The following is a 7,573-nucleotide window of genomic DNA, read 5'->3' as shown; positions in this document are numbered from 1 at the left end:
CCGCACCTCGCTCAGCCAGTGAGCGGCGGGAAAGTAAGAGGGATCCGAACCCTTGGCGGGAGCGTCGCCGCACTCCCAAGCGGCGCACTGTAGCAGTGCGCCACCGGGCCGGCCCTTCAGTTTCTGAATAGTATTATTTTGCTAGTTTTCTAGGGGAGATGTCAGTCATTTGATTTATTTTAATCAATAAATTTACCTTTCATCCAGCAAATTCCTACCCTGGAAACCTGCCAAGCCATGCATTTTGTGAATGAAATACTTGTATTTGTGATATTTCTGTGAAACAAGGAATTGTTGAATATCTTTTACTAAATCATAGTGAAATACCTGATGCAGCCAGTGAATTGTGCTTGAATTGTGTTGCATCTGGCACTGATTTCAAGCATGTAAGTTTCATTTAAATTCTCAACCATATCTTTAAAAATACAAAGCAGTTTTTATTTGCCAAGAAATATTACAGTTTATGAACAGTTTTCCCCTTATATTTAATAATTTTTTTCTTAGTGTAGAGATTATAAGTCACACCCATGTTAAAAAAGATTAATTGTGGAGTTCTCTTTGGTGGCTGCTAAATCTCTGGTTGATGAAAAATTTCTCTAAATATAACAAAATCCCTTAAATATTCTCAGTTGTAAAAAGTGAATACAATGTTGTTGAACATATAATAAATGTGCTTTTTGCTGAAACTGAAAAAGAGACTAATTAATTTCCTTCTGAACAAAATGCCTCTTTTTTGGCATTGAAGAAAAAAAAGTGGTCTAGTGACAAGCAAAAGAATTGAAACCAGGGAGTTCTGAATTTCAGGAATTGTGTTGATAACCTTCGTGACTGAAGAATGACAATTTATTTGGATTTATTTCTTAAGTTTGCAGACTGAAGCATCTATAAACAATTTTAGTCTTCCAAGAATATGTTGAAAAACTAACATTATGACATTGACAAAAGTTGACATTTGAGGAAACAAAATTTCTATAGGATGTTGCCAAACAAAAGCACTTTTTCTTTATTCGTCATGTCTAGTACTTACAAATTCTTCAGGTCCAACAGGTTGTACACAGAGATGGAGAAAAGAAGAGGGATATTTATTGAGCATTTCTGTATGCTAGTTATTTTGCAACTAATATCTGATATAATCCTATGAGGCAGCTATTATTGTGTTCATTTTACAGAAAAGGAAATTAAAACTTCAAGTGTTTAAGAAAAATTTTTTATGTCACACAGGAACCTTCAGAACCAGGGTGAGGAAGTTTCTCTGGACTCTAAACCTCTCCCCACTGTCTCATACTGCCTCGTCTAAGTGGAGGTTACTGATAAATACCAGCACAGTGCAGTCAATAAAGTATAGACTTCATTACTGCCCAGTGGAATGGTATATCAAATAGGAATTCATGAAAAGAGGCTTCAGAAGCGAAACGTCTCTTCTCTCTCCTTCACCCTCATTACCTAGTGAGTGATCAGATCCCATCCTCTAATCATTCCTGGTTTTCTACATTGAAGTCTATGTTAGTGTCCCTTTTCCTAATATCTTTATCTTCCAAAACACCCTGCTGCCTGATTAATCTCTGTAAATGAAGGAACACAGGTAAAGCTTTAACACAGGGCCTGGCATGAAGTCAATAGCCAATAATTATTAGTTTTCTATCTTTACATGTAAAAACTAAGAAGCATATAAATGTTGATAGGTCATCAGATTAATCTGTCAGTATCTTTGTGGTCCTTACTATGTGCCCAATGTGCCACACTGTTCTAATCATTGAGGATTCAGAGGAAGTACTGTATATGAACTGGCCTGTCAAGAAGTCTGACACATGTAATATGATTATAAATGATATATTTTATACCATAAGTACTAAAATTGTGAGGTTGATATGATGTAACTACAAACCATGGAAATCCTAAGAATGGAAAAGTAAGCAAGATGGAATTTAGCAAATACTATTTCCTTTGCCTGGAATACTTTTCTTTTTTATACCTGTTGGGCTTCTTTCATCCTTCAAAACCTAGATTGAATTATATCTCCTGATTTAAAACTTTCCTGACTCATGCAGTTCATGCCTTTCTTCTCTGTTCCCTCATAATAGTTGGTACAGAGCACAAGTAGGGCTTTACTGGATGGAAATACAACTAGTTGTCATGGGTCAGTCTCTTCCGATAGATTGTGAGCTGGTGTGACAGTGCTTGTCACATAGTAGATGCTCAGTAAATGTCTGTGGAGAGAACAGATGGATGGCAGTAGTGGACATGTAAATGCATGGGATGAAGAGATATGGGGAAGGCGGTTTAGGAGCATCACATGAACAAATGCAGAGTGGCAGGAATGCTTTGATTTAGGGAAGACATAAGAAACCAGCTTGGGCCAGACTATGGAGACTCCCCTAATGCAAACAGACAAGTTCTAACTTGATACAGTAGAGGGAATTATCAGATTCTGATCAAAGGAGTGACATGATGAAGCGGGTGCTCCAGGGAGATTAATGTTACAGACTTGTGAATATGAAAGATGGATTTGGAGGCTGTTGAACCAGCATGATAGGCACCTAGCTAGAAGGCCATTCTAGACAAAATGATTAGCATCTGGACAAAGGAAACGGGAATAGATGAAAGGAAGAAATTCTGAGCATGGAGTCTATTTTCCCCATTCATTCATTCATTCATTCATTCCCTCCCATTCTTGTTTTCAGGCCTTTGCTCTTAATATTGCTCCCTGTTTTCCACCCATTCATATTCTGTGTTCAGTTTTGTGAATTCAGCCCAGCACTTGGGGATATCTCCTTCACTATTTACTCCCATAAAACATCTTTAATTAAATCTGCCTTTCAAACACCCCCCAAAAAACAGCCTGTTGTACATCACCTTTCACCTCCTTTCCACCTTCAGCACCAAATCCTCAATTTATTCTGAACAACAAAGTTGCTGCAGGTGAGTGGTGGTCATGTAGGTGGCCCCCTGGTGGTCCTCTAGAGGACTGATCTTACATATTTTCCTCTTGGTGTAGAGAGAAACTAAATGTGTTCTTGCCTCTCCTTTGATTGTTACAGTTCAGAGTATTGAAATTTCACATCAGCTCATCTCTTCCTCACAGACACAGGTACAGGTACAGGTATACCACCTGGAAACCTTTTTTCCAGTTTTCGCCCAGTAGTTTCATTGCCTTGTTCTCAGTCATCTTTTTTGTGACCCACAAAACATCACTACCCGCTACACTAATCATAACTGCCAAGCACAGGGTGATGATGTGCTTGTGAAGAAAAAGCTGTAAGTTTAAAGTGAAAGAACTAATTAAAGAGTTAGCATCTGTATTAGTCCGTGTGTGTTGCTATAACAGAAATACCTGAGAGTGGGTAATTTATAAAGAACAAGGTTTATTTGGCTTACGATTCTGGGACAGCTGCATCTGGCATGTGCTCAGGTGGCTTCTGCTCATGTTGGAAAGCAGCAGGCAGCTGGTGGGTACAGCAGATGACATGGCAAGAGGAAGCGAGAGAGAGAGAGAAGACAGAGGAGATGCCAGGGTCTTTTAAACAACCAGCTCTTCTGGGAACTAATAGAGTGAGAATTCACTCATTAATTCCCCCACCTAGGAAGAGCATGAATCCATTCATGAGGGATCTTCCCCCATGACTCAATCAGTTTCCAACACTGCCACATTGGAGATCAAATTTCCACATGAGTTCTGGGAGGACAATACGTCCAAACTTCATCAGCATCTCACCTCAAATGTGGACAAAAGAACCCTTCAGAATCTTTTCCAAAGTTTTCATCATTCAAAGTAAAGGGGAATCATTTCTTATTCAGTGTTACTATTTAATTATTTGGCTTGTAATGTAATGTGGCATTATCTTCTATGGCCTAGGAATCTAATCACCGCTCAAACGATTGTCTCTAATGAAATAAATATTATGAATTTTCAATAACTATTTAGAAATAAACATTTGAAACCATGTATTTGCTAAATTGAGGACATCTTAAATGATCCACCTCACACAATCTTACCCGTACTGTGTTCTGTCTGAAATTTTTTTGAATTACTTTCTATCTTTAAACTTTGGATAAGTTTACTTACCATTTAATTTCAGTTAAGAAAAGCACACTCCACTCTATGGTCTTGAATTACAGACGTTTTCAGCCTGCCCAACCAAATTCAGATACTGAGCCACATAGACCTCACCACCCTGCCCTCCCAGCTCTGAGCCTTTGCCCACCCCAGAGCAAAGTCTTCCTTCTTCCCAAGCTCACTTCCAGGTCCTTTCTAGGATTTTATTCTAATTTATACATTGGCTTTTTTATCTATACATCTTTATCTTATTTTTTATGATCCCCCTTAACTTTTCTTGGAGTATTCTTAACTTTTCTTGGAGTACTTAAAATTAATATTTCAGCAGTTCATATAAAATGTGAAAACCTTGGAACTGTATAGGTCCACTTAATGCTCTTGACCGATCCTTGATGCTGTCATATATACTACATCTTACATACATTGTAAGCTTCACATTAAAGTTTTTTTCTTTAAACCATATATGTATTTTAAACAAAAAAGAAAAAAAGTAGTCTTTTACATTTGCCTGCATATTTACTGTTTCTGGTGCTCGTCATTCCATCCCATAGATCTGAGTTTACATCTGCTTTCATTTACCTTTATTCTAAAGAATTTCCTTTAGCACATCTTGTCGTGTATGTTTGCTGGCAATAGATTTTCTCACTTTTCTTTTACCTAAAAATATCTTTATTCTACATTTTTTTTTTCAAATCAGATTATTGATGTATAGTTTACATACAATATAATTTATATACAATATAAATTTTCTCTTTATAATGCGCATACTATGAGACCTGACAAATGCATACAGTCATGTAAACAGTACCAGAATCAATATACAGAATATTGCCATCAACTCAAGTCCCTCATGTCCCTTTGCTGTCAACCACTTCTCCCACCCTCAGCTCCTGGAAACCACTAATATGTTCTCTGTCTTTATAGTTTTGCCATTTCCAGAATGGATTCATATAAATGAAATCAGATAGTAGGTAGTTTTTTGAGTTTGGCCTAGTTCATGTAGCTTAATGCATGTGAGGATCATTCATGTTGTTGCATGTATCAGTAGTTTGTTCCTTTTCACTGCTAAGTAGTACTCTACCATATAGCTATAACGTAGTTTGTCTATTTACCAGTTGAAGGATATCTGTATTGTTTTCGATTTTTAGCCATTAGGAATTATGAATAAAGGTGCTAAAAAGATGCTAAAACTCTCATACAGGTTTTTGTGTGGAAAAGGTTTCCATTTCTCTTGGGTATATACCTAGCTGTGGGATTGCTGGATTGCATGGTAAATTTATGTTTAACTGTATAAGAAGCTGCCAAACTGTTTTCCAAAGTGGCTGTATCATTGTGCATTCCCATCAGCAATGTATGAGAGTTCCTGTTGCTCCATTTTCTTCAGTATGGACATAAAAAAATTTTAACTGTTCAAGTAAGTGTGTAGTGGTATCTCATTGTATCAATTTTAATTCCTCTAATGATTTATGATGTCTCTCACTTGTCTTTTGATTTTCTTAATGGTGTGTTTCAAAGAGCAGAAGTTTTCAATTTTGATAAAGTTTAAATTATTGATTTTTTTTCTTTTATGGTTTGTGCTTTTTGTGTTATGTCTAAGAAATCCTCGCCTTACCCAAGGTCACAAAGATTTTCTTCTCTCTGTTTTATTTTAGACATTTTTATAGTTTTAAGTTTATGATATGAGTCAATTATATATACAGTGCAAAGAGTAAGTCAAAGCTTATTTTTGGCACCTGACTGTCCAATTGTTCCATCATGACTTGTTGAAACTCCTTCATCCATTGAGTTGCCTTTTCACCTGTGTTGAAAATAAAATTGACCATATATGTGTAATTCTATGTTCTGGACCATCAATTCTGTTCCATTGGTCTATGCATACATCCTTTCTCCAATACCATACTGTCTTAGTTACAATGGCTTTATGATGAATTTTGAAATCAAGTAGTATGTATTTTCCAACCTTTTTTTTTTCTAAATTGTTTTGACTATTCTAGTTTGTTTGCTTTTTCATACAAATTTTAGAATTAGTTTGTCAATTTCTACAAAAAAATTCTGCTGAGATTTTGATTGTGAGCACACTGAATCTATAGATCAATTTGGAGAGAATTGATATTTTAACATTATTGAGTCTTCTAATCCATGAACACTTTACCTCCAGATTTATTTAGGTATTCTTTAATTTCTTGTGAATATTTTGTGGTTTCTAACATATAGATCATGCACACGTTTTTAAAAAAATTATACCTAAGTATTTTATGGTTTTTATGCTATATTATAATGGTACTATTTTTAATTTTAGTTTCCAACTGTTCATTGCTATTATATAAAAACATAATTCTTAAATTTTGATCATGTACTTAAAAAATGTAGATTTTGCTGCTGTTGTGTGGATTGTTCAATAAATCTTAATTAGATCAAGCTGGTTGATAATGTCATCCAGATTTTCTCTTTCCTTACTGATTTTCTGTTTACTTGTTCAATTGATTACTGAGAGGGAATGTTAAGTCTCCAGCTGTTATTATGGATATATCTATTTCTCCTTTTGTCTATATCAGTTTTTGTTCTGGTACTTAAAGCTATGTTTTTAGATGTGTATATATTTAGGGTTTTTATAACTTCTCTGCGAAGTGACCTTTCGTCATTATGTAATAGCCATCTTTAGCCTTGGTAACATTCCTTGTTGTAAAGTCTATTTCATTTGATATCAATATAGCTATTCTAGCTTTTTTTTAATTATTATTTGCATGGAATATCTTTTCTCATTATCTTATTCTTCACATATCTATGTGTTTTCAATTAAACTATGTTTTTTGCAGGCAATACATACTTAGGTCTTGCTTTTTTATCCTGTCAATCTCTTTTAATTGTCTGATTATTTCTTCTGCCATATCCATTCTGCTTTTGCCACCAGTGATTTTTTTTATTTTACATATCTTATTTTTCCATTCTAGAATTTCTATTTATTTTTTATAGTTTATACCTCTTGACTGAAGTTTTCTATATTTTTATTATTATAATATATTTTCCTTTCAGTCCTCATGCATAACTATTTTTAAATTCATGTCTTTTGATTCCAACATTGGGATAATCTCAGGATTAGTCTTTTTTTCTTTTGCTTAAAAATGGTTCATGTTTTCGTGTTTCTTTATATGACAAGTAATTTTGGATTTTATCCTGGAAATTATGAATTATATGTTGTAGAAACTCTGGATTCTATTATGTTCCTCAAAAAATATTGATTTTTATTTTTATTTTATTTTTAATTTTTTATTGAAACTCTGGATTCTATTATGTTCCTCAAAAAATATTGATTTTTATTTTTATTTTATTTTTATTTTTTTATTATTTTTTTTTTTCCTTTTTGTCTTTTTTCGTGACCGGCAACGGATCGCAACCCTTAGTGTCACACCCGTACCGGACCGGGACCGGCAACGGGATCGCAACCCTCGGTGTCGCACCCACACCTCGCTCAGCCAGTGAGCGGGAACCGGTCTCCACATGGGATCCGAACCCTCGGCG

Source organism: Galeopterus variegatus, unplaced genomic scaffold (assembly GCF_000696425.1).
Source record: "Galeopterus variegatus unplaced genomic scaffold, G_variegatus-3.0.2 Scaffold1934, whole genome shotgun sequence".
Classification (NCBI taxonomy): Eukaryota; Metazoa; Chordata; class Mammalia; order Dermoptera; family Cynocephalidae; genus Galeopterus; species Galeopterus variegatus.
The sequence above is the reverse complement of the archived record's forward strand: the minus strand, read 5'-3'. Positions refer to the sequence as shown.